Source organism: Amblyraja radiata, chromosome 3, assembly GCF_010909765.2.
Source record: "Amblyraja radiata isolate CabotCenter1 chromosome 3, sAmbRad1.1.pri, whole genome shotgun sequence".
NCBI lineage: Eukaryota > Metazoa > Chordata > Chondrichthyes > Rajiformes > Rajidae > Amblyraja > Amblyraja radiata.
In genome coordinates, this window is record NC_045958.1 from 5,922,425 (window position 1) to 5,950,184 (window position 27,760).

The following is a 27,760-nucleotide window of genomic DNA, read 5'->3' on the forward strand; positions in this document are numbered from 1 at the left end:
GATCTGGAACAACAATGGACATAGAATATTACACAGCCTTCAGACTAAAAACAATGTATCTGGCCTACAAGATGCCAGACCATGCATTCAGCACAGCCCCAAGAAGATGAACCCAAGGAGGTTAGATGATTTAATATCAGCTATCATGTCAGTTCTCTTTAGAAGTTAACATTTTTGAAGATTGCCATTTGCCAAGATTGCATTTATCAAGTATTGGTATTGTTGAACTTAAGTTTGTAAAACAGTAAGAGGGGTGATAGTAGTTATAATAATAAATAAGAACAAAGCAGGAGGTATTGATGTGTAAGAAGGAACTGCATATCTCTCTACATCATCGTCTATATCTCTCGTTTTCCTTTTTCAGTCTGAAGAAGGGTTTCGACCAGAAACGTCACCCATTCCCGCTCTCCAGAGATGCTGCCTGTCCTGCTGAGTTACTCCAGCTTTTTGTTTCTATTTTCAGGAGGTACTGATGATACATCGGGTCTATTTGTTCATAAGAAGTTCCATGTATGACATCAGAGATACCAGTCAGAAAATAGAAAATAGCTCTGATTCCTAGGTGGGTTTTGCTGTTGCATTTTTCCCAGATTTTACACTAACTATAATGTTTATGTCCAATAACTGTCATTAACCAAAGCAAACTGTTCAACATCATTGAGCCCTATCCATCCCTGATGAATGCTTATGAACCCATTTCCTCTCTGAAACAAAGACCACCTTAACCTCTCTACTGCCCTAATTTGACAAAATGAAGCAACTGACAATTTTGTCAAAATTGAGTTATTGCTTGTTTTGGGATATTTGAGATATGCTCCACAGAATGGTGAACAAAATAAGTCTTCTCTGAGTACAATTATGAAAATATTTATACCAGAGAAGTAAGGAATTCCATCACAGAGAGCTGAAAGAAAAACTCGTTTTCCTCATTTACAAGAAAACGCCTTTCTGTCAGTTGCTCCCTTTTGTCAAAGTAGGGCAGTGTAACATTGCCCAGATTGGTCTTGTTTCAAACTATCCCTGCTGAAATTATCATTCCTGCATTTGTTACAAGCCCATGAGTTTCATTGCCTGCCTTCCATCCTCCACTCTACCTTAAAACAATAATCTCATTCAAAATAATTCTACCCATAACCTTAACTGCGAGTCAGTATATTAATGTGACACATTAAAGGTTATAGAGCTGTGTATAGAGCAGGACAGAAGTACCTTGGAGTATCCTTCCACAGATTCCTAAATGTAGTAGAAAAATAAGGTGGCCAAAATGACATTTAGGATACTTTCCCCTTATTAGTCAAGGTATAACCAAGATGTTAAATTAAGAATGTGTTACTACTTCGGCCACAGCTTGATTACTCTCACCACATTACAGGGAAGTGTTTATAGAGGAGATAGTACAAAGTAGATTTTTGAGGATATTGCCAGAACTAAAACATTATAGCTATAAAGAAAGCATGAATATTAAAAACCCCCCATCATTATTGGCATCTAAGTTTTTGCACATACCATGCCTATTATAAGAAAATTGGTATATTTGTTACCTGATGCATCAGTCACAATAATGTTTTGCTAAATTAACTTAGAGTGGTCAACACTCTGTTAACTAGATTTGTTTTATTTTCATATCGTTTCTGTAAATGGTGCATTCTGGTGACATGGGATAGTTTCATTACAGGTTGGGGAAATCTGCACAAACATACACTTATTTTATACTAAGAGCAGGAGGAAGGCACAGGAAGAGCAGGAAGCAGGTGGCACAGTGGTACAATGAGTAGAGCAGCCATCTCATGTCTCTGATGACCAGGTATCATATCTCATCCCTAGTGTTACCTGTGTGGAGTTTGAACATTCTCATGCATGTTTTTTTTCTGGGTGCTTCAGTTTTCTCGCACATCCCAAAGATGTGCTATTTGAAAGATTAATTGGGCGCTCTCAGTTGCCATTCCGGTAATATTGACCATGAGTATAAGTACTATGATCTTTTCCATAATCTTCCTCATCACACTATTTGCACCTCACCTCCAATAGGTTTTTTACTAAAGTTGAACTAACATACAGGACAAATTGAAAACCATTGGACCTACATTACTACATATAAATAGCACTTGCTTATGTGCACATTCAAAGGCTGAATGCAAAGTCATGGCCGATTTCTTTGTTAAACATTAGGAGTGATGGGCCTTACAATGAGCCAGGGTCCTCAGCCAACCTGTCCCTACTGCATTATAATTCCCTTTGACAATCAAGGTTCATGTCATGACCCTGGCATATGTGGTCCCATTCCCATATCTAGATTGTTACTTCTCAGTGAAGAGACACAATATCAATAATGAAATTCAACTTGTATAGGAAGGAATTGCAGATGCTGGTTTAAACCGAAGGTAGACACAAAAAGCTGGAGTAACTCAACGGGACAGGCAGCGTCTCTGGAGAAAAGGAATAGGTGATGTTTCAGGTCCGAAGAAGGGTCTCGACCCGAAATGTCATCTATTTTATTTCTCCAGAGATGAAATACAACTTCATCTGCGTTGTGCCAGCATAGCCTCTGGCCAACTGGGCAAAGGGTTGAATGAGAATCAAAACCAACATTCTCACATTGATCAAATGAAGCCTAATATATGCTCAAGTAAAAGTATGGAATAATCTGACACGCTGTTTGGGACTCAACATTGAATTCAGACATTTCAGATAACCAACATGCTAACTGGTTCCTGTGAATCTATGGCCCATAACTACTTGAAGCATAATTGATAAAAGAAATAGAGGAAAGATGTTGAATAATTTTCCCACTCAATATATAGTAGGATTCTGAAGCTCATTGGTTGAAAGGTTGCCTGAGGATGAGCCCTCTTCATTTACATAGATAACTGCTTGATGAGCCACAACCTAATGCCCCTGTCCCACTTAGGAAACCTGAACGGAAACCTCTGGTGACCTTGCGCCCCACCCAAGGTTTCCGTGAGTCGCCAGCGGTTTGGTCACTCGCCTGGAAAGCCTCCACTGAAGCGTGAGCTGCATCTAATGACCAAAGATCCTACAGGATCATTGCTACCGACCACACACACACACACACGCACTCACACACACACACACACACACACACACACACACACACACACACACACACACACACACACACACACACACACACACACATCGCGAAGGTGGGGGCCAGGGACAGCGGAGGAGCGCTATCTGCGCGATGAAGAGGAAGGTAAACGGCTGCCACAGAGCATGGTAAGTCCTTTAGAGAGCGCGGGAGGGAGGGAGAGAAGGGGAAAGAAGGGGAGAGAAGGACAGAGAAGGGAAGAGAGAAGGGGAGAGAGAAGGGGGAGAAGGGGGAGAAGGGGGGGGGGTGGGGGGAGAAGGAGTGGAGACAGTTTTACGAAGTTTAATAAAGTTAGCGGGTATTTTACCATCCGGCGGATCTTCTAGGTCCTGAAAACCAAAGAACCTGTAGATCTTTGCTGAAAACTCCAATGAGCCAATCAAAATGACCGGTCAGCGAAGGAGATGGTCTTCGGCTGCCTGTAAGTAAATAGCGATCCCACTCCACTGGCTTCGACCAAACGGCAACCTATGTTTAGCCAAGGCCGGTTTTGAATTTGTTGAAATTATCGCAGGAACATAGAAGAAGCCTCGACTATGCAGAAACCACTTTCGACCATTAGGGAGAGTGACCAAAACCTCCGGGAACCTCACGGAAACCTTGGGTGGGGCGCAAGGTCACCAGAAGTTTCCGTTCAGGTTTCCTAAGTGGAACAGGGGCTTAAAGGAGCAGGTTGAAGAGCCAGGAGGTGGTGTTAACTTAAAGGATCTTTTTGGCTGGCAAGGACAAAAATGGGTCCCCAGCTCTCCTTTGTATTATGGATTTTTATAATTGCACAATGTTTATGCATTTACATCCATCATGCATCCAGGAAAATAGCATTTATATTTTAACATGTTCTGTAAAAGGTGTAAGCCTTTATAACATTGTTTTGTGCTTTTTTTAAATGTTGAACTACAATATGTAGGTATGTTGCAAAACCTACCTTAAGCGTCGCTGCAGATCTGTCCCAGCCCGTGTGTGCGATTTTGGCGTCGTTTAGAGGGGGGCGGGTTTAAAACGGGATTTTCCCTAGGCTGTTCAAATCGAGCTTGTTCAGCCTAGTTAGTTGGTGACGAAAAATCGCTGGGAGATTCTATCGCTGGAGCTATTTTTACTTTTAACGGTTTTATTTTATTATTATAGTAAGTTAAAAATTAACCTCTAAACCCGCGACCGCCGACAACGGGCCGGATCTTATACAGGGGACAACGGAAGGTAGGTTGTTTATTTTTACATTAAAAAGGGCTTCTTAAGATCCCTTTATACAAAGTTTTATGTTGCGAGTAGCTAATTTGGGGCCCATTATATCCCGCAGTATTTTTCTGGGCATTTGGGGGTACAAATCTACCGCAATGTGAACATTCTAAACCAGCGTGTTCCACAGGATCCCACTCGAAAGCTGATTTAAATGGCCATTAATTTACAGCAATTGAACACTAAATTCCTTCCATTTGGCCTATAAAATGAATGTCAATGAGATTTTAAAATCATGTTTTATTGTGAATTCTTTGTGAATGTTATTTGGACATTTAGACTATTTAAAAATGTTAATCTTTTCTTAAGAAATGGATAGAAACATAGAAACATAGAAATTAGGTGCAGGAGTAGGCCATTCGGCCCTTCGAGCCTGCACCGCCATTCAATATGATCATGGCTGATCATCCAACTCAGTATCCCGTACCTGCCTTCTCTCCATACCCTCTGATCCCCTTAGCCACAAGGGCCACATCTAACTCCCTCTTAAATATAGCCAATGAACTGGCCTCGACTACCCTATGTGGCAGAGAGTTCCAGAGATTCACCACTCTTTGTGTGAAAAAAGTTCTTCTCATCTCGGTTTTAAAGGATTTCCCCCTTATCCTTAAGCTGTGACCCCTTGTCCTGGACTTCCCCAACATCGGGAGCAATCTTCCTGCATCTAGCCTGTCCAACCCCTTAAGAATTTTGTAAGTTTCTATAAGATCCCCTCTCAATCTCCTAAATTCTAGAGAGTATAAACCAAGTCTATCCAGTCTTTCTTCATAAGACAGTCCTGACATCCCAGGAATCAGTCTGGTGAACCTTCTCTGCACTCCCTCTATGGCAATAATGTCCTTCCTCAGATTTGGAGACCAAAACTGTACGCAATACTCCAGGTGTGGTCTCACCAAGACCCTGTACAACTGCAGTAGAACCTCCCTGCTCCTATACTCAAATCCTTTTGCTATGAAAGCTAACATACCATTCGCTTTCTTCACTGCCTGCTGCACCTGCATGCCCACTTTCAATGACTGATGTACCATGACACCCAGGTCTCGCTGCATCTCCCCTTTTCCTAGTCGGCCACCATTTAGATAATAGTCTGCTTTCCTGTTTTTGCCACCAAAATGGATAACCTCACATTTATCCACATTATACTGCATCTGCCAAACATTTGCCCACTCACCCAGCCTATCCAAGTCACCTTGCAGTCTCCTAGCATCCTCCTCACAGCTAACACTGCCCCCCAGCTTAGTGTCATCCGCAAACTTGGAGATATTGCCTTCAATTCCCTCATCCAGATCATTAATATATATTGTAAATAGCTGGGGTCCCAGCACTGAGCCTTGCGGTACCCCACTAGTCACTGCCTGCCATTGTGAAAACGACCCGTTTACTCCTACTCTTTGCTTCCTGTTTGCTAGCCAGTTCTCTATCCACATCAATACTGAATCCCCAATGCTGTGTGCTTTAAGTTTGCATACTAATCTCTTATGTGGGACCTTGTCGAAAGCCCTTATGTTTAGATCTAGTAATTGAAGTTTGGAATTAGCTACAATTGGGTAACTAACTAATTATATGCTTTTATTTCAGGTCATCCAAGTAAGATTGTTTTATATTAAGAATGCTTCAATCTGTGATAACTGAAAATTTCATTCAGTTCCCTTAATTTTTAAGAAAGTTATGGGCTTTTGACTGTCCACGATTCGCAGACTGTCACAGCTTTTTTGTTATGTCCATAGAAAATCAATAGGGAACAAGATGCTAATTTCCGAGTATGAAAATGGCCATAACTGTTTTAATACTTGAGATATGAAAGCGAATTAGGTGTCAAATTAAACTTATTTTTATGCTTTATCTGATGGGATAAATTGCAGACTTGATTTTTAAAATCTCAAAATTTTGTAACCTTGCTACAATATTATGAATTGATTCATGTTAAGAATTTTTTGGCATTATTTAGAACTGATAACATTCAAGTGGTAGAATTTTCCACTTTTGATGCATGAGATTCGGTGATGGTGGTAAATAGTTAAAACAATTTTCTGCAATGCTGAATCGATTTTGCATCTCTGATAGTCAGCTCACACTTTGCTATTGAGTGTTTGCTATTTCAGTGCTGTAATAAAAAGGCATTGTTATTGAAAATAGAAAGGTGAAGCATTTATCCCTTTGGCAAAGATAGAGCCAGATACATAACCAAACTAAAATATTATTTAACATCTTCCCTGAATTTTGAAACTTAAACTGTATATGCTCAATGTTCAAAAAAATACATGAAAAAAAAGATCTTTATTCCACACAACAAACCCTGTTTCTAATTGCTATCTTTATTTCTCCCAAGTTGTATTGATTTGAAAAAATTATAAAACTGCTGTGAATGAATGAATGAATGAATGAATGAATGAATGAATCTCTTTATTGTCATTGCACATGGTACAACAAAATTTAAAAGTCAATCCCACGGTGCGATTCACAAGAGCAATTTTAAATATATAAGAAAAGGTAAAAATATATACATATTAAAAAAAATTACAGATAAATAACAATAGCAGCTGAGGTAGAACCATTCAGTTGAATGTGAGTGTTATTTGTTATTTTGCATTGTTAAGTTCACGTATGGCTATGGGGTAGAAGCTGTCTCTGAGTCTGTTTGTGCGAGTTTTGAAAGACCTGTACCGTCTGCCAGAGGGCAGCAGGTGGAACAGGTTGTGTCTAGGGTGGGAAGGGTCCTTCAGGATGTTGGCTGCCCTGCCAAGGCGGCGAGAGCTGAAGATGCCCTTCAGGGAGGGCAGTGGGCAGCCAGTGATTTTTTGTGCGGTGTTGATGACCCTTTGAAGGGCTCTCCTGTCCACTGCAGAGCAGCTGGCATACCATATGGTTATACAGTACGCCAGCACACTCTCGATGGAGAAGGACACCAGCAGCTTCTCCTCCAGGTTGTTTTTCCTGAGGATCCTCAGAAAGTAGAGTCGCTGCTGGGCCTTCTTGACTGCTGTGGTGGTGTTTGTAGTCCAGGAGAGATCCTCTGTAATTTGTGTGCCCAGGAATCTGAAGTCTGAGACCCTTTCCACACAGTCCCCATTGATGAATAGGGGTTTGGGGTCTGCACTGTTCTTACGGAAGTCTATGATAATTTCATTTGTTTTTGTGGTGTTTAGGATGAGGTTGTTGTCTGAACACCACGCTGCCAGTCTTTGAACTTCCTCCCTGTAGGCTGTCTCATCTCCTCCTGAGATACGTCCAACCACAGTCGTGTCGTCCGCAAACTTGACGATGGTGTTGGTGGAGTGGGTGGGGGCACAATCGTGGGTGTAGAGGGCGTAGAGGAGGGGGCTCAACACACAGCCCTGTGGGGAGCCGGTGCTGAGTGTGATGGGGGTGGAGAGGTGATGGCCCAGTCTGACGGTCTGGGGGCGGTTAGACAGAAAGTCCTTGATCCAGAGGCAGATGGGTTGGGAGAGTCCTAAATCCATGAGTTTGGTGACCAGTCTGCTGGGGATGATGGTATTGAAGGCGGAGCTAAAGTCAATGAAAAGCATCCTCACCTAGCTCCCCTGGTGTTCGAGGTGGGTCAGTGCAGTGTGAAGAGCAGTGGCGATGGCATCCTCAGTGGACCTATTTGCTCTGTAGGCAAACTGGTGTGGATGGAAGGTGGGCGGGAGGCTGGCTTTGATGTGCTGCTGATCCAGCCTCTCGAAACACTTCATGATGACTGGTGTGAGAGCGACCGGTCGGTAGTCGTTAAGGCCGCTGACAACAGGCTTTTTTGGTAGTGGGATGATTGTGGCAGACTTCAGGCACGGTGGGATGATGGATTTGGACAGGGACAGGTTGAAGATTTTCGTGAAGACCTCGGAGAGCTGGTCTGCACGTTCCTTCAGAACCCTTCCTGTCACGCCATCCGGGCCGGCAACCTTCCTCGGGTTCACCTCCCTGAGCACCCGCCTCACTTCATGCTCCTGCACAGTGAGGGTGTAGTTGTTGTTGTTAGGGGCTGGTGGGAGAATGGTGACAAACTCTTCTGGTTCTGCCTCGAAGCGAGCAAAGAAGCAGTTCAGCTCCTCTGCCAGTTGGCCGTCGTGCTGTTGCTGGGCTTGTAGTTGGTGATGTGCTGGATGCCCTGCCACACCCGCCGTGGATCGTTGTTGTTAAAGTGAATGAACAGCCCCAATGAGCATTTCCTGATTATTGTGTTTTTCTCACAAGGTCAACAGGCCCATTAATGCAAGAAGCAATGGCAAAATATCACACTGACGAGGAGAAAAATTATATGCCCTCTTTTAAAATTTTAAACCCTTTCTCTTCTGAGAGTGTAGGAGTGATGGTGACATTTGTATGGATGTGTGTGATCCTTTGTGACTTTCACAAGAAGCTATCAAAGATGCAACAATAAATGGGGGTTCAGTATTGATGTGGATAGAGAACTGGCTGGCAAACAGGAAGCAAAGAGTAGGAGTAAACGGGTCCTTTTCACAATGGCAGGCAGTGACTAGTGGGGTACCGCAAGGCTCAGTGCTGGGACCCCAGCTATTTACAATATATATTAATGATCTGGATGAGGGAATTGAAGGCAATATCTCCAGGTTTGCGGATGACACTAAGCTGGGGGGCAGTGTTAGCTGTGAGGAGGATGCTAGGAGACTGCAAGGTGACTTGGATAGGCTGGGTGAGTGGGCAAATGTTTGGCAGATGCAGTATAATGTGGATAAATGTGAGGTTATCCATTTTGGTGGCAAAAACAGGAAAGCAGACTATTATCTAAATGGTGGCCGACTAGGAAAAGGGGAGATGCAGCGAGACCTGGGTGTCATGGTACACCAGTCATTGAAAGTGGGCATGCAGGTGCAGCAGGCAGTGAAGAAAGCGAATGGTATGTTAGCTTTCATAGCAAAAGGATTTGAGTATAGGAGCAGGGAGGTTCTACTGCAGTTGTACAGGGTCTTGGTGAGACCACACCTGGAGTATTGCGTACAGTTTTGGTCTCCAAATCTGAGGAAGGACATTATTGCCATAGAGGGAGTGCAGAGAAGGTTCACCAGACTGATTCCTGGGATGTCAGGACTGTCTTATGAAGAAAGACTGGGTAGACTTGGTTTATACTCTCTAGAATTTAGGAGATTGAGAGGGGATCTTATAGAAACTTACAAAATTCTTAAGGGGTTGGACAGGCTAGATGCAGGAAGATTGCTCCCGATGTTGGGGAAGTCCAGGACAAGGGGTCACAGCTTAAGGATAAGGGGGAAATCCTTTAAAACCGAGATGAGAAGAACTTTTTTCACACAGAGAGTGGTGAATCTCTGGAACTCTCTGCCACAGAGGGTAGTCGAGGCCAGTTCATTGGCTATATTTAAGAGGGAGTTAGATGTGGCCCTTGTGGCTAAGGGGATCAGAGGGTATGGAGAGAAGGCAGGTACGGGATACTGAGTTGGATGATCAGCCATGATCATATTGAATGGCGGTGCAGGCTCGAAGGGCCGAATGGCCTACTCCTGCACCTAATTTCTATGTTTCTATGTTTCTAAATGTTACAAGGTATTCAACTTTGATGGTCATCATGAAGGGTCTCGACCCGAAACCTCACCCATTCCTTCTCTCCAGAGATACTGCCTGTTCCGCTGAGTTGCTCCAGCATTTTGTGTCTACCTTTGATTTAAACCAGCATCTGGAGTTCTTTCCTACACATGGTGGTCAGCATGTTCTGTTGCCAGTTGACACTCATACAGATGCCATCTCAGTAAGCAATCAGGGGGACACTGCCTGAAAATGCTCTTTCCCAGCTCAAGGGAACTGAAATACATTTTACAACTCTAATTCAACTTGCTGAGATCAGTCTACAGAAGGGTTTCGACCCAAAACGTCATCTATTCCTTTTCTCCAGAGATGCTGTCTGACCTGCTGAGTTACTATTGAGATCAGCTACCCCAGTACAGAAGAGGCCATCAAATCTTGGCTATTTTGTGCTTGAGGTTCATAGTGCCAGATAGGATATACTGGGCTTACATTTTACTTTTGGTAAAGTATTACTTACTCTATCTAGCCATCAAATAAAAATGTGTACATCCAGGCACCACATTCCACAAGTTGCTCATTAACGATTGAAAATAATCTGAAATTGCTATGCACACATGAGCTGCAAATAAAAACTGATAAATACATTTGTTCTATAGTTCATTGACCAAACAGTTAAATTGTTGGATGACCTTCAAGTCAAGTCAACTCATGTCTATTGTCAAATACACAAGCACAGTGATGTACAATGAAACTCTTGTTTGCAGCAACATCAGAGGCATAGAGACTTAGACAATGTGCAAAGCATCAATTATACATAAATTATACAAGACATTGAAAAGAAAAAGTGTGCAAGGAGATATTAGTGCAAAACACATTAGAAAACAAGTCCATGATAGTGCAAGAGTTACTTGCAGATGATGGATGCCACCTTTTACAGGTAGCACTTCATGTAAATACTTTCAATGGTGGGGAGGACTGTGTCTGTGATAGACCTGAGTCCACCACATTTTGCACCCTGTTTTGTTTCTGTGCATTGGAATTACCATCCCAGGCCATGATGCAACCAGTCAGGATACTTTCCACAATGCATTTGTTGAAATTTGTTAGAGTATTCACTGACATGCTGAATCTCTTCATACTTTTAATAAAGTTGAACATGGTTCAATCTTATTTGTGATTACTTCTTGTACTGGGACCAGGACAGGTCATCCAAGATGTTAATACCCAAGCTGCTAACTCTCTCCCACTGCCCCACTAATGACCTATCCAATATGGGCTTGCAACCTCCTCTTTAGAGTTGACTCCCTGCCATAGAGGGAGTACAGAGAAGGTTCACCAGACTGATTCCTGAGATGTCAGGACTTTCATATGAAGAAAGACTGGATAGACTCGGCTTGTACTCGCTAGAATTTAGAAGATTGAGGGGGGATCTTATAGAAACTTACAAAATTCTTAAGGGGTTGGACAGGCTAGATGCAGTAAGATTGTTCCCGATGTTGGGGAAGTCCAGAACAAGGGGTCACAGTTTAAGGATAAGGGGGAAATCTTTCAGGACTGAGATGAGAAAAACATTTTTTACACAGAGAGTGGTGAATTCTCTGCCACAGAATGTAGTTGAGGCCAGTTCATTGGCTATATTTAAGAGGGAGTTAGATGTGGCCCTTGTGGCTAAAGGGATCAGGGGGTATGGAGAGAAGGCAGGTACAGGATACTGAGTTGGATGATCAGCCATGATCATATTGAATGGTGGTGCTGGTTCGAAGGGCCGAATGGCCTACTCCTGCACCTATTTTCTATGTTTCTATGTTTCTTTCCCATCGACAGTTAGTTAATTAGTGTTGTTGACCTTGAGGGAGAGGTTGTGGAGACAGCACTCAACTAGGTTTAGTTTAGTTTAATTTAGAGATACGGCATGGAAACAGGCCCTTTGGCCCACCGAGTCTATGCCAACCAGCGATCCAAACACACTAACACTATCCTACACTCACTAAGGACAATTTACATTGTATACAAAGCCAATTGGCCGATAACCCATCTGCTCATCACAAAAGTATCACCACAGGAATCGTGACATTAAGACTAAAGTAAGCACAGGCACATCCATGGAACAAGAGTACATACATTAGGCTGCTGTTCATCAACTAAAGCTCGAGAACACCATTATCCCCTGCAAGACTTGGCCTCTCTACCTCCCTTTACAATTGATCCTTATCTTACTCATGTGCAGACCTCTATCAGTGAATATTGATGACATTTCCTCTGAGATTTCATCAACAGTGGTGCACCTCAAGGCTGTGTGCTTACTCCCCCCCCACCCCCCTGCTCTAGTCTATTTACACCCAAGACTATGTGGCTAAAGGGCCTGTCCCACTTTCACGGTCTAATTCACGACCTTTTTTACTCGTGGACATTTTTCATCAGGCTAGAAAAACGCCCCGACCTACTTGATGCCACAAGTGCCTACGACTAGCATCACAACCTACCTACGACCTCCTACGACCTCATGACGACCATGCTGCGAGTATACTCCAGTTTAAATTCCATTTGGAATATTTTGGAGGACCAAGAAACCAAGAACCAAGGGCGAGCTCGGCAGAGGTCGTGAATTAGGTCGTGAAAGTGGGACAGGCCTTAAGCAGACCTCCAAATCCAATTAGCCAGTAATGTGCACAATTTTGCAGAGAGTTCAAGTTCAAGTTCAAGTTCAAGTGAGTTTATTGTCATGTGTCCCTGTATAGGACAATTAAATTCTTGCTTTGATTAAGCACACAGAAAATAGTAGGCATTTACTACAAAACAGATAAATGTGTCCATATACCATGATATAAATATATACACACATGAATAAATAAACTGGTAAAGTGCAAATAACAGAAAGTGGTTATTAATAATCAGAGTTTTGTCCGAGCCAGGTTTAATAGCCTGATGGCTGTGGGGAAGTAGCTATTCCTGAACCTGGTTGTTGCAGTCTTCAGGCTCCTGTACCTTCTACCTGAAGGTAGCAGGGAGATGAGTGTGTGGCCAGAATGGTGTGGGTCTTTGATGATACTGCCAGCCTTTTTGAGGCAGCGACTGCGATAAATCCCCTCGATGGAAGGAAGGTCAGAGCCGATGAAGTGATAGTGTTTTGTGCCTGCCAGAAAGATTTACCAACTTTTGTGGCATGGACTTCTCTCTTATGGTGACAGTCATTATCAAAGCAATCCAAGGCATCCAGCAACCATGATGTCATCAAGCTGGCTGTGTAGCTGATTACATTGCAGAACTGGTACTGTCAGCAAACCAGGAAGGAAACTGCTTATTTTCAGCAAATATTGTCAACATTTTATGGAGTGTGAAGTAAGCATTGGAATGCACCCATGAGATTAAGATAGAAATTGAAATTTAAACAAAACTTTTTATAGAATAAAAACAAAATGTTCTTTTGAAATCAATCATATTTTTAAATCTTTAACTGAGGGAATTGTAAATTCATAAAAATTAAATGTTTAGTGCTGAGGAAAGACTAAAAAAGTTATTACATAGTGCACTATTAAAATTCATGCAATAATGTGAAAAGTGACATTCAGAAAAAGAACCATTTGTTAAAATGTGTTTTTGTTTTGTTCAATTATTGTCTTTCCTTGAGTAGTCCTTGAGAAGGGTGGCATGGTGGTGCAGGGGTAGAGTTGCTGCCTTGCAGCGCTGGGGAACTGGGTTCGATCCCAACTACGGGTGCTGTTTACATCGCGTTTTTACGTTCTCCCCGTGACCTGCGTGGGTTTTCTCCGAGATCTTCGGTTTCCTCCCACACTCCAAAGATGTACAGGTATGTAGGTTAATTGGCTTGGTAAATGTAAAAATTGTCCCTTGGGTGTGTAGGATAGTGTTAATACGTGGGGATTGCTGGTCGGCATGGACCCAGTGGGCCGAAGGGCCTGTTTACCCGCTGTATCTCTAAACTAAACTAAACTGCTCTAAGAAGGAAAACTGTCCAAACAAAGGGTATATTTATTGGCAGAAACTGGGAATGTTCTGTGGGACCATGAGTTCCAAGCAATCAGTACACATTTATTGATAACATTTTCTTCCATTTTTCACTAATCCTTCTATCATTTAACTGAAATCTATGCATCCATGTCATTGTTATGTGGAATAGCTAATTCTCGCTAAGTTGTTTATGCCTTAAAATGTTGTGTACCTTAATTAAATCTTCCCTCAGTCTGTGTCAGATTCAGATTCAGATTCAGATTCAACTTTAATTCTCCTTGGAAGAGCGACATAGAATATGGTTTCAATAAATAAAACTATTTACATGCATACAGTCATAGTGTTTTTCCTGTGGGAGGAAGGGGGGGGGGGGGGTGTGGTGATTGGCAGTCACCGAGGTACATTGTTGAGTAGAGTGACAGCCGCAGGGAAGAAGCTGTTCCTGGACCTGCTGGTCCGGCAACGGAGAGACCTGTAGCGCCTCCCGAATGGTAGGAGGGTAAACAGTCCATGGTTGGGGTGAGAGCAGTCCTTGGCGATGCTGAGCGCCCTTCGCAGACAACGCTTGCTTTGGACAGACTCAATGGAGGGGAGCGAGGAACCGGTGATGCGTTGGGCAATTTTCACCACCCTCTGCAGTGCTTTCCGGTCGGAGACAGAGCAGTTGCCATACCATACTGTGATACAGTTGGTAAGGATGCTCTCGATGGTGCAGCGGTAGAAGTTCACCAGAATCTGAGGAGACAGATGGACCTTCTTCAGTCTCCTCAGGAAGAAGAGACGCTGGTGAGCCTTCTTGACCAGAGTTGAGGTATTGTGGGTCCAAGAGAGGTCATCGGAGATGTTGACCCCCTGGAACCTGAAGCTGGAGACACGTTCCACCTCCGTACCGTTGATGTGGATGGGGGTGTGCGTGCCGCCCCTAGACTTCCTGAAGTCTACAATGAGCTCCTTGGTCTTCTTGGAGTTAAGGGCCAGGTTGTTGTCAGTGCACCATGCTGCTAGGAGCTGCTAGGGGCTGGACCTCCTCCCTATAGGCCGACTCATCGTTGTTGCTGATGAGGCCAATCACTGTGTAGGAAGGAACTGCAGCTACTGTTTTATACGAAAGATAGACACAAAATGCTGGAGTAACTCAGTGGGTCAGGCAGCATCCTTGGAGAAAAAGAATAGTTGTTGTTTTCAGGTCGGGTCTGTTGAAGGGTTCCGACCCAAAATGACACCTATTCCTTTTTTCCAGAGATGCTGCTTGACCCACTGAGTTACTCCAGCATTTTGTGTCTATCTTCCCACATTCTCTTTATTTGAAATAAAACAAGCCAAGCCAAGCCTAGCCACTTTCTCCACTTAACTATCATTCCCCTTGTCATAAGTCTCATAAATAGAATCTGCAAATTTTCTCATTATCAATCCTCTGCTCTAACTTTGGCCTAACTCCCACTCATGTAATCTATATCTCAGCCATTAAAGGCAGCTATAGAAAGCCCCTCTTAATTACCTTATTGCCCTATCCTGTTACATTCAAGAGTCTATGGACATACTCTCCAATGACACCTCACTCTCTGACTTGTTAGCAACCCAACATTTTTGTGCAATTGCTTGCATTGAACTTGGAGAGTTAATTGAACTCCATTCACCACTTGTACAACCACTCCATAGTTATTTTTCTGCAGCCCAGAACATCCTTCAACACTTGTAACCGAACTGTCAAATTTAGTATCGTCATTAAACTTCTTAATCATGGTCTTTAGATTTATTCAAATAATTTATGTATACCACAAGGAGTTTAATATTGATCCACGTGAAACTCTTTTTTTATACAACCCATCAGTCTCTAAATATTCAGTCAACTATTACTCTTTGCATTATCACCGAGTACCAATCTTACATCCAATTTACGTCACCTCCAGAGTCCAGTGCAATTTTATTGTGGGATTTTGTCAAATGATGTACTAAAATCTGCTTTAGCTGGATCAAATACAACACTGTCATCAATAATTCTTGTTATTTTCAGAAGAAATTCAATCAAATTAGACTGACCAAACCTTCCCTTAACAAAACTTTATTGACCATCTTGGATGAGCCTGTTCCTCAGTACAAGTGGATCTAGGTTGGGCCTAGTAGTGGGCCTTTAAAAACAGTTTGGCCACCATTAATAACTAGGCTGAAGGTACAAGGTCCATCTCTTACTCTTACTCTTTTTTTAACCAACAATACTTCATCAGCATGCTTCCCATCATCTGCCCCACATTTGCAGCTAAATAGCATTGGAAAATAATGGCCAATCTCCTTATTTTGTTAAGATCTTGGGATACATTTGTCAAGGCTGGTAATTTTGGATCGATTTTTAACCCTCTTTCACAATGTTTATAATTCATCCGCCTTAATATCAATGCATACATCATCCCCTCCTCTGTGAAAACATGCAAATATTCATTCAGAAGTTCACACTCTCTCTTTCTTAACATTCAAGCCATCTATATAGAACTTTCGGGTCATCTATGACTTTAGTTCCAAAATTTTGATGTACCTTCCAATTTCATTCTTAATCATTCTGAGTCATTCGTAACTGTCACTGTGTGTCATATTCGGAGTGGCGGCGCGGCTCTGGCTGCAGCGGCTCACCGGCAGTCCTGTTTGTTTTGTGTTTTTTGTGTTGTTTATTTCGTTTTGGTTAGTCTAGTTTTGGTTTTTAGTTTGTGTTGGGGGGGTTGAAACGGGGCTTGCTGTCTCTCCCTGTCTCTCCCTGCGGGGGAATGCGACTTTTTTGTCGTATTCCCCTTCTCTGCCTCCGTCTGCGCTGAGGCCTAATGGCGGAGCTGGCGACCTCGAGGCTCAGGAGGCAGAGCCCGCCAGGACTCGCACTGAGCTCGCTCCCGCGAGGGCGGCCCGGCTCGGGGCTGGAACATTGCTTCCGTGAGAGGCTGTGACACTCCCGTGAGGGCGGCCTAGCCCGAGGAAAGAACGGTGCTCCCGTCGGAGTGGCCGAGTTCGGGGAGGTATGGCGTTCCCAGCCCGAGGGAGGAGCGGCGCCCATGTCGGGGCGGCCCAGCCCGAGGGAGGAGCGGTGCCCATGTCGGGGCGGCCCGGCCCGGTGAAGAAGCGACGCCCAAGTCGGGGCGGCCCAGCCCGAGGGAGGTACGGCGCCCATGTCGGGGCGGCCCAGCCCGAGGGAGGAGCGGTGCCCATGTCGGGGCGGCCCGGCCCGGTGAAGAAGCGACGCCCAAGTCGGGGCGGCCCAGCCCGAGGGAGGTACGGCGCCCATGTCGGGGGCGGCCCAGCCCGAGGGAGGTACGGCGCCCATGTCGGGGCGGCCCAGCCCGAGGGAGGTACGGCGCCCATGTCGGGGGCGGCCCAGCCCGAGGCTGAAGACGGCACGGTACTCACGTGAGGGTGGCTGGGACGGTGTTCTGGCGGTGGTGGCCTGAGTCCGGGGTTCGGCCGCGGGCCAGCGGCTGCGTCTGCAGGACTGGTGGGCGGCAGCTTCGACCACCCCGGGCCGCGGTGTTTGAGCCGCGGGACAGTTTTTAACATCGCCCGGTGGGGTATCGCCTCAGCGCAGAGGGAGAAGAGGAGGGAAGAGACTGCAGACCTAAGACTTTTGCCTCCATCACAGTGAGGAGATGCTGGGTGGACTCACTGTGGTGGATGTTAATATGTGTTTATTGTTGTTTTTTATTGTATTGTATTGTATGTATGACTGCTTCAATTTAGTTCAGACTTCGGTCTGAATGACAATAAAGGCTATCTAATCTAATCTAATCTAATATTGTTACTTGTGAGCGGAGCACCAAGGCAAATTCCTTGTATGTGAATACTTGGCCAATAAACTTACTTACTTACTTAATTAATTTCACCCCTGCACTATCTCACCTCATCCAAGTTATCTCTACTGTTAAGGTCACATTATCAAGCCTTAAACCTCACTTTTTGGTTTCTTGGGCTCACAATTAGGGAATATAAAGACAACATATATCTTCCAAACTTGACAATCTCCATTTTAAATGCATCCCACAGCTCTGCTCCTGATTACTCTCACATAATTCTTCCCAGTCCACATTTGCTGAATCAAAGTAAAACCTAGCTAACAATAAACAAATAAAAAACAGGTACTAGGTATCTGAAATTAAAAAAATGAAAATGCTGGAAACACTAAATCAGGCAAAATTCATGCAGAGAGAAAGAAAATTAATGGTCTGTCATTGATATTTCATCAGAGCCAGGAAAAGTTAAAAATGAAACATGCTTTAAATTGTTGGAATGGGGTGAGAGGAGGAAACAAAAGGGATTGTGTGTAAAGGAGGCTGCGAGAGAGGGAATGACACAAAACGTGACGGTGCTGGTAAGGAGTGGGTGATTATTCATTGCTGATCTGCCTGGAGGAGATGCAGCAAAGGAGATGAATGAGGGAATTAAAAGGAAAAGCTGCAACTATGGGAGGTAAAATTCTGCAGATGCTGGAAACTTAAATTAAAAGGGAATTTTGCAGATGTCCAGAATGACAGGCTGTGTCTGGAGAAAGAAAACCTGAACTAACATTTCAGATAGAAGAACATTCATCAGGCCACCTGAAATTGCCAAATACAACATTGTGGACTGAGTGTTTACAAATTACCTGGTTGGGAAATTATTTAAGATTTTCAAGCTTTTCAAGGCTTTGGTGAAACAGTGCGAGAGACTTAAGACAAAGAGGTCGGAGTGGGAGTGGGATGGAGAATTAAAATGTCAGGATCACCTAATAAAATGTCAGCCACGGCAAAATATTACCTCAATTGAGAGCATTTGCACATATTCTATGTTTAGCCTTTTTCATAGTATGTTAAATCCAGCTTAACCAATGCTACCTCAAATAAGATCGTCAAATAACCTCATCCACTAGACTAGGTTAATTCCTAAATTAAGTTGAGTCTGGACCTGTTGACACCACACAAAGTGCTGGAGCAATTCCGTGGGTCCAGCAGCATCTGTAGAGTAAATGGATCAGCGATGTTTTGGGTTGGGACCCTTCTTCAAACCAACCCGAAACGTCACCTGTCCATGTTGCCTATCCATTCAGACTGCAGAAGGGTCCCAACCCAAAACAGCACCTCTCTAGATATGCCTTCTACATTTGCTGCCTGACTCGCTGAGTGATTCCAGTGCTTTGTGTTTTGCTCATTGCTTCCTTGACTCTTGTTGAGTTTGCTGTGTACTTGTTGATATGGTTTTCCTGAATGCTTATTTAGGGAGTATGTGGTTATGGCCATTGCAGAAACGTGGTTGCGAGAGGGACGATTGGCAGTGCAATGTTGCGGGGTTTTGATTTTACAGACGTGATCGAGAGAGAGGCAATAGAGCTGGAGGAGTTGTGCTACTAATCAGGGAGACTATCACGGCGGCACAGAGAGGACATACATAGAAACATAGAAACATAGAAAATAGGTACAGGAGTAGGCCATTCGGCCCTTCGAGCCTGCACCGCCATTCAATATGATCATGGCTGATCATCCAACTCAGTATCCTGTACCTGCCTTCTCTCCATACCCCCTGATCCCTTTAGCCACAAGGGCCACATCTACCTCCCTCTTAAATATAGCCAATGAACTGGCCTCAACTACCTTCTGTGGCAGAGAGTTCCAGAGATTCACCACTCTCTGTGTGAAAAATGTTTTTCTCATCTCGGTCCTAAAGGATTTCCCCTTTATCCTTAAACTGTGACCCCTTGTTCTGGACTTCCCCAACATCGGGAACAATCTTCCTGCATCCAGCCTGTCCTACCCCTTAAGAATGTTGTAAGTTTCTATAAGATCCCCCCACAATCTTCTAAATTCTAGTGAGTACAAGCCGAGTCTATCCAGTCTCCCTTCATATGAAAGTCCTGACATCCCAGGAATCAGTCTGGTGAACCTACTCTGTACTCCCTCTATGGCTTTCCTCAGATTTGGAGACCAAAACTGTACACAATACTCCAAGTGTGGTCTCACCAATAACCTGTACATCTGCAGTAGAACCTCCCTGCTCCTATACTCAAATCCTTTTGCTATGAAGGGTGAAGGGTTTGTCCGCTGATGTACTATGGATAGAGCTTAGAAATACGAAAGGGTGAACATCATAAATATAATTCATTCTTCGGACCTTAAGTTAGACGTGGTGAACATTTGAGGAGTTACAGTTCCTTGTTTCTATCTTATTGAATGACAGAACTGGCTGCCTGCTCTTGCTCTTGCCTTTATGGTAAATGCAGAACAATCGTTGCAGTATCTCGAGTGGTAGTTACTCACTGTTAATCTGTTCATTGTGCTTGTATTTAGTTTCACCGCGACCACTCTACGCCACACTGCATTACAACCTTAATCTAAATGAGCCCATGATCTTAACTGTAGCATTGTGGTGAAAGTGAGTGCCTTCGACATTGGCAGGTTTTGGCTGGGGGCAATATCGAGGTGATTTGGTAAGACTGGATAATGGGCATCAAGCAGAAAAGTCTTCTATCGTATGTCAAGCACTATAAATGTATTAATTTCATCAGCAGTGGCTGTTCTTTCTTCTTTTATGTTATTTTTAGTATGTGTTCAAAGTATGTTTTAGTGTTCCTTGGGTTGTTTTATGTGGGGGAGTTGGTGGAAACTTTTTCTCAATCTCTTACTTCGACGGAGATGCCATTTTTCCCCATATCATATCTCTGTCCTCACTGCGGCCTATCATCGTAGAGTTGGCGGCCTTTCTTGGAGACCGTTCCAGCGCTCCAAGCCACGGGAGTCTGCGGGACTAACATTGTGGAGCTTGCAATCCCTTTGTCGGGGATCGAAGCTCCAACCGCGGGACCTGTGGGCTTTAACATCGTGAAATCCGCGGTCTCTGGTAAGAAGAGGCCGATTCGGGAGCTCCATGCCCGGAGAGAGTTTCAACCGCCCCGACGTGGGAGTTTCGATCACCCCGACGGGGGCTTCAATCGTCGGCTGCGGGGGCTTTGATCGCCCCGACTGCGGATGGTTTGACTGCCCTGACCGCGGGAGAACAAAGAGGAAGAAGTTGAAACTTTATTGCGTTCCAGCACAGTGAGGAATGTGGAATCCACTGTGGTGGATGTTTATGTTAACTTTTATGAGTTTGTATGTCTTGTGGCTTTTCACGTAGTATGGCTGTACGGTAACTCGAATTTCACGTGACAATGGTTCATGTGACAATAAACTGATCTTGAAACCTTGAAACCCTTGAAATCTTGAAACTTCACCAAAGCTGAAGCAGTCCATGCCTACATAGAAACATAGAAAAATCGAAAATAGGTGCAGGAGTAGGCCATTCAGTCCTTCGAGCCTGCACTGCCATTCAATATGATCATGGCTGATCATCCATCTCAGTATCCTGTACCTGCTTTCTCTCCATACCCCCTGATCCCTTTAGCCACAAGGGCCACATCTAACTCCCTCTTAAATATAGCCAATGAACTGGCCTCAACTACCTTCTGTGGCAGAGAATTCCAGAGATTCACCACTCTCTGTGTAAAAAATGTTTTTCTCATCTCGGTCCTAAAAGATTTCCCCCTTATCCTTAAAATGTGACCCCTTGTTCTGGACTTCCCCAACATCGGGAACAATCTTCCTGCATCTAGCCTGTCCAACCCCTTAAGAATTTTGTACGTTTCTATAAGATCCCCCCTCAATCTTCTAAATTCTAGCGAGTACAAGCCGAGTCTATCCAGTCTTTCTTCATATGAAAGTCCTGCCATCCCAGGAATCAGTCTGGTGAACCTTCTCTGTGCTCCCTCTATGGCAAGAATGTCCTTCCTCAGATTAGGAGACCAACACTGTACGCAATACTCCAGCTGTGGTCTCACCAAGACCCTGTACATCTGCAGTAGAACCTCCCTGCTCCTATACTCCCACCAACATGTGGCATGATTTAGACATTGTGCAAACACGGGCTGATATTTAAAATACAATATTGATTTCTCCACCAAGAGCAGAGCAGGAATGCAATGTGGGTGATCAACAAAATCACTGCACCCTCCAAATCTTTGACTTCTCCCACCAACATACAGGGAAAGCAGGTGGATGAGAACAGCAACAACCGCAGGTTCTGCCGTTCTGATTCAGAAATATATCACATTTCTTTCATCATCACTAGATCTAAATCCTGGCAGTCTCAAACCAACAAAACCCCGTTATCTGTTATCAAACCAACAATCGCTGTTATCAGGCAACTGAATCACCCTACCACAACCAGAGAGCAGTGCTGAACTATTATCTACCTCTTTGGTGACCCTTGACTGAACTTTGCTGGCTTTACCTTGCACTAAATGTTGTTCCGTTATCATTTATCTGTACACTGTAAATGGCTCGATTGTAATCATGTATAGTCTTTCTGCTGGACAGCGCACAACAAAAGCGTTTCACAGTACCTCGGTACACGTGACAATGAACAATAAACAAACAATACTCTCAGTATATTTACTAGAGTGGTTACAATGTTTCAAGGCAAGGACATCCTTGTGATTGAGGCAGTGCAGCGTAGGTTCACGAGATTGATCCCTGGGACGGCGGGACTGTCATATGAGGAAAGATTGAAAAGACTAGGCTTGTATTCACTGGAGTTTAGAAGGATGAGGGGGATCTTATAGAGACATATAACATTATAAAAGGACTGGACAATCTAGATGCAGGAAAAATGTTCCCAATGTTGGGCGAGTCCAGAACCAGGGGCCACAGTCTTAGAATAAAGGGGAGGTCATTTAAGACTGATGTGAGAAAAAGCTTTTTCACCCAGAGTGTTGTGAATTTATGGAATTCCCTGCCACAGAGGGCAGTGGAGGCCAAGTCACTGGATGGATTTAAGAGAGAGCTAGATTAGGGGCTAGTGGAGTCAAGGGATATGGGAAGAAGGCAGGCATGGGTTATTGATAGGGGACCATCAGCCATGGTCACAATGAATGGCGGTGCTAGCTCAAAGGGCTGAATGGCCTCCTCCTGCACCTATTTTCTATGTTTCTAAGAATTGGGCTAACCACCTTCTGTGCGGCGGTGGAATTATTGGTGGAAACAGGGTCGCGACGTGAACGCTCTTTCCAAATAAAGTAAGACAAACCTATCTGATGCAGCTCAGTATGGATCTCCTTTACTCAACAGGTTGCACACAGAGAGATGGAGTGAAGGAGAATTTGGTGACCTACTGTGTGAGCATACTAGCAAAGAAATGCTAAAAGGTGTACCACAGGCAGAGTGTAAGCAGTTGGGTTGGGATGGATTGTGTTGGAAGAAACTGCAGATGCTGGTTTAAACCGAAGATAGACACAAAAAGCTGGAGTAACTCAGCGGGACAGGCAGCATCTCTGGAGAGAAGGAATGGATGACGTTTCGGGTTGAGACCCTTCTTCAGACAGAGATGGACATGGGAGTAGGGACATTTTAAGACAAGAAGATTGCCGCTGATTTTGTGGGAACCAGAATGAGTAATTATACAACGCTGTTGCTGAATGGCTGTTTATTCCTTGGAGTAGGGACAGGACTTGTCAATCACTAATGTCAAATAATTAGGTTCACAAATGGAATCAGGGTTTTATTTATGTTAAAAATGCCTATCTCTGGCCCAGAAGGCAGTGGAGACCAATTCACTGGATGTATTCAAGAGAGAGTTAGATATAGCTCTTGGGGCTAATTGAATCAAGGGATATATGGAGAAAGCAGGAACAGGGTACTGATTCTGGATAATTGGCCATGATCATATTGAATGGCGGTGCTGGCTCGAAGGGCCGAATGACGTACTCATGCACCTACTTTCTATGTTTCTATTAACCTATAGTAATAAATCTCAGTCCAATTACCAACCCACTCAGAAATAGAACCATCAGCATGGATGAGTCATTTCTTGAGTCAAGAAACAGAGAAAGCAGGGACCAAAATCATCATCTTTGAAAACAAATGAAAGATCGAATTCTGTAAACTTTATTTTATGTGCATGAAGATATTTAAAGTTATTGCCAAATGCTAAATATAAATTACCAACTGCTTACAAACAAACAACACCTCTGAGCTTCTTCTTCCTGCGTATGGCGTGCACAGCTTAAAGTTGTAGGACAACTTGTTCTATTTCATCTTATTTGATTGCGTACACTGGGTTGATTGCATTCGTCGAAACAGGGACGGTTGCAATCTCCCCCCCCCCCCCCCCCCCCCCAACTCCTCTGATAAGGGTGGTTCAATGATAGAACTGTTGCTTTAAAACTCCAGCGAACCATCTCCAATCGTAATCTCTGGTGCCCTTTGTGTGGAAATCGCACATTTTTCCTGAGACCATGTGGGTTCCCTCTGGGTGCTTTTCCTTCTCCCAACCCATGGACATGTGTTCATAAGTTCATACGTTGTAAGAGCAGAATTAGGCTATTCAGCACATCACGTCTACTCCACCATTCAATCATGGCTGATCTATCTTTCCCTCTCAAACTCATTCTCCCCTTCTCCCCTTTACAGATATGGGTTTTTTTTGTTGGGCACAATAACATAATTAATTTCTTGGATTCCTGTTGTTGTCATTTCTCTCTATTGTGGTTCAAAATTGAACCGAGACTTTAGTCATCAGATGCATTTCTGTGTCACATGAATTTATGTTGCACAAATTTTTGCAAAGTTGATTACAATCAATATTTACTGTTTATTAACAGTAGTTACTGATTTAGAAAACTCATTACTAATACAGTCAAGGGTTATTTTTACATGTTATACGCACATGGGTACATTTTGGGAATGGACGTCGACAAAATGCAATACAGTGTGCCCAAGTATTCTTGTGCCCATGCTTCTGTGTATAAGGAAAATATGAGTTTCCAATTCAATGAAAATTTATGGGAACAATGATAATAGAAATCCAGACTCGGGACAAATTTTATTCCATTTGGTAACAATAGTGATGGTGCAGTGGTGAAGCTGGTAGGGCCGTTGCCTAAAGTTCAAAGAATCAACGTTCATGAGTCAAAGCTCTCTGTGGATGGGGAACTGTCAATGCTTGCTCTTAATATATGGGATAAGTTAATCCTTCATCTCATTTGAGTATTGGAGCAGGGAGTTGTACAGGGTCATGGTGAGACCGCACCTGGAGTATTGCGTATAGTTTTGATCTCCTAATCTGAGGAAGGGCATTCTTGCCATAGCGGGAGTACAGAGAAGGTTCACCAGACTGATTCCTGGGATGTCAGGACTTTCATATGAAGAAAGACTGGATAGACTCGGCTTGTACTCGCTAGAATTTAGAAGATTGAGGGGGGATCTTATAGAAACTTACAAAATTCTTAAGGTGTTGGACAGGCTAGACGCAGGAAGATTGTTCCCGATGTTGGGGAAGTCCAGAACAAGGGGTCACAGTTTAAGGATAAGGGGGAAATCTTTTAGGACTGAAATGAGAAAAACATTTTTCACACAGAGAGTGGTGAATGTCTGGAATTCTCTGCCACATAATGTAGTTGAGGCCAGTTCATTGGCTATATTTAAGAGGGAGTTAGATGTGGCTCTTGTGGCTAAAGGGATCAGGGGGTATGGAGAGAAGGCAGGTACAGGATACTGAGTTCGATGATCAGCCATGATCATATTGAATCGAAGGGCCGAATGGCCTACTCCTGCACCTATTTTCTATGTTTCTATGTTTCTATGTTTCTATGTTTCTATGTTTCTATGTTTCAATCACTGAAGCAAACAAGCTGTTGGCCCTTACACTCAATATTCACAAGACAAGGGTCCTTTACCAAACAGTCCCTGTTGCACCCCAGTGTCCTCCAACAATAAAAGTTCACAGCAAGACCCCTGGAAAAATGGACCATTTTCCATTTTTCAGGAGCCACCTCTCCGTCAACAACTCATTGAAAATATTTCGCTCCATAGTGGGAAAAGAGTCTATCAAATGAAGGATCGTAAAGAAATCAAGAAGTCCTTGATTTTCATCCTTGGCTTTTGGATGTGTTACTGGAGGAGATAGAGAGGAAGTCAGAGGTCCTTTGTGCATTGGGACCGACAAAAAAATCAAAATCATAATCAAGTCGCAGATGGAAGGTGTCAGCACATTGCAAGTTCATCGGTGGAATGCTTCAAAAACTTTAATAGCCTCAGAGGTGAGACTGAAATCAGTTGTTCCCCAAACCACATCTCCCAACAATGACACCGCTGTTCTATGTAATCATGCCCAATTGAAATCCAACAGCAATCTCTGTCAATCACATATATTTTCAAACATTTAAGTGCCTGTACACATCTGAACCACACATAGCACTGCTGCAAAACATACACCCTCATTCCACACGTGAAACACCTAACAAATATGCAAAGGACAAGAATGGAAGGGACATCATCCACGCTATATCATGCCCACTTCTCTCGAGCAATTTACCACATAATCAACATCAGAAGCAGCAGACAAGCAGACAACGCTCTGCATAGGAGCACCGCAAGGCTGCGTACTCTCCCCTCTCCTCTCCTCTCCTCTCTCTACACCAATGACTGCACCTCCACAGACACCTCTGTCAAGCTTCTCAAGTTTGTGGACGACACAACCCTGATTGGACTGATCCAGGATGGGGAGGAATCTGCCTACAGACAGGAAGTGTCACAGCTGGCGTCCTGATGCCGTCGCAACAACCTAGATGCTCTTAAGACAGTGGAATTGATTGTAGACTTTAGGAGAGCTCCCCCTCCCCTCACCCCACTCACCATCAACAACACCACAGTCACATCTGTGGAGTCTTTTAAGTTCCTGGGCACCATCATCTCCAAGGACCTTAAGTGGGTGGCTACCATCGACTGCACAGTCAAAAAGGCACAACGGAGGAAGTACTTCCTGCGGCAGCTGAGAAAGCACAATCTGCCACAGGCAATGATGGTCCAATTCTATACGACCATCGTAGAGTCTGTTCTCACCTTCTCCATCATGGTCTGGTTTGGCTCAGCCACCAAGCACGACACCTGGAGGCTGCAGCGAATCGTCCGATCAGCAGAGAAGGTTATTGGCTGCAATCTTCCCTCCATTGATGAACTGTACACTGCAAGGGCCAGGAAGCGAGCGGGCAAGATCATCTCTGACCCCTCTCACCCTGGCCACAAACTCTTTGAATCACTTCCCTCTGGAAGGCGACTCCGGACTGTCAAAGCTGCCACAGCCAGACATAAAAACGTTTTTTATCCACGAGTAGTTGCTCTACTCAACAGCCAAAAATCTGTAGCCTCCCTTTGATCTGGTATTTTGTTGGTTCACATGCTTGATCAATGGTGTTTCATCATTAATGTTTTATTATTATTAATGTTTAGTGTTTTCTGAGTCATTCGTAACTGTCACTGGATGTCATGTTGTTACTTGTGGGCGGAGCACCAAGGCAAATTCCTTGTCACAAACATAGTCACAAAATGGTGGAGTATCTGAGCGGGACAGACAGCATCTCTGGAGAGAAGGAATGGGTGATGTTTCGGGTCGAGACCCTTCTTAAGACTGATGTCAGGGGAGTGGGCGGGACAGAGATAGAATGTAGTCAAAGACAGTAAGACAGTAGGAGGGAAAGCAAGGGGTATTTGAATTTAGAGAAGACAATGTTCATACCTCTGGGGTGTAAGCTACGCAAACGAAATATGAGGTGCTATTCCCCCAATTTCCACTATGCCTCACTCTGACAATTGAATTGAATTGAATTGAATTGAATTTCCTTTATTGTCATTCAGACCTTTCGGTCTGAATGAAATTTCATGCCTGCAGTCATACATACAACAATACAATAATAAACAACAGTAAACACAAATTAACATCCACCACAGTGAGTCCAACAAGCACCTCCTCACTGTGATGGAGGCAAATATCTTAGGGCTGCAGTCTCTTCCCTCCTCTTCTCCCTCTGCGCTGAGGATGGACTTTAGAGTGATTTTGTGCCGTCATTCTACACCTCCACCCCCACCAGGAAGGTCTTAAAGCCCTCAGTTTCTTCCTTGACCACAGAACCAGCCA

The 27,760-nt window shown here is 43.9% G+C and overlaps 2 long non-coding RNA genes across 4 annotated transcripts in view; one reads left to right on the forward strand and one right to left on the reverse strand.

Annotated features, from left to right (window-relative positions):
* The window catches only part of LOC116970764, a 290,449-nt gene that overhangs the window by 116,489 nt on the left and 146,200 nt on the right, over positions 1-27,760 (reverse strand). The window lies entirely within an intron of this gene.
* Positions 943-22,571, forward strand: LOC116970765. Its single transcript, XR_004411309.1, has 3 exons — positions 943-981; positions 16,813-16,819; positions 22,559-22,571. It is a non-coding gene; the product is annotated as an uncharacterized LOC116970765 (long non-coding RNA).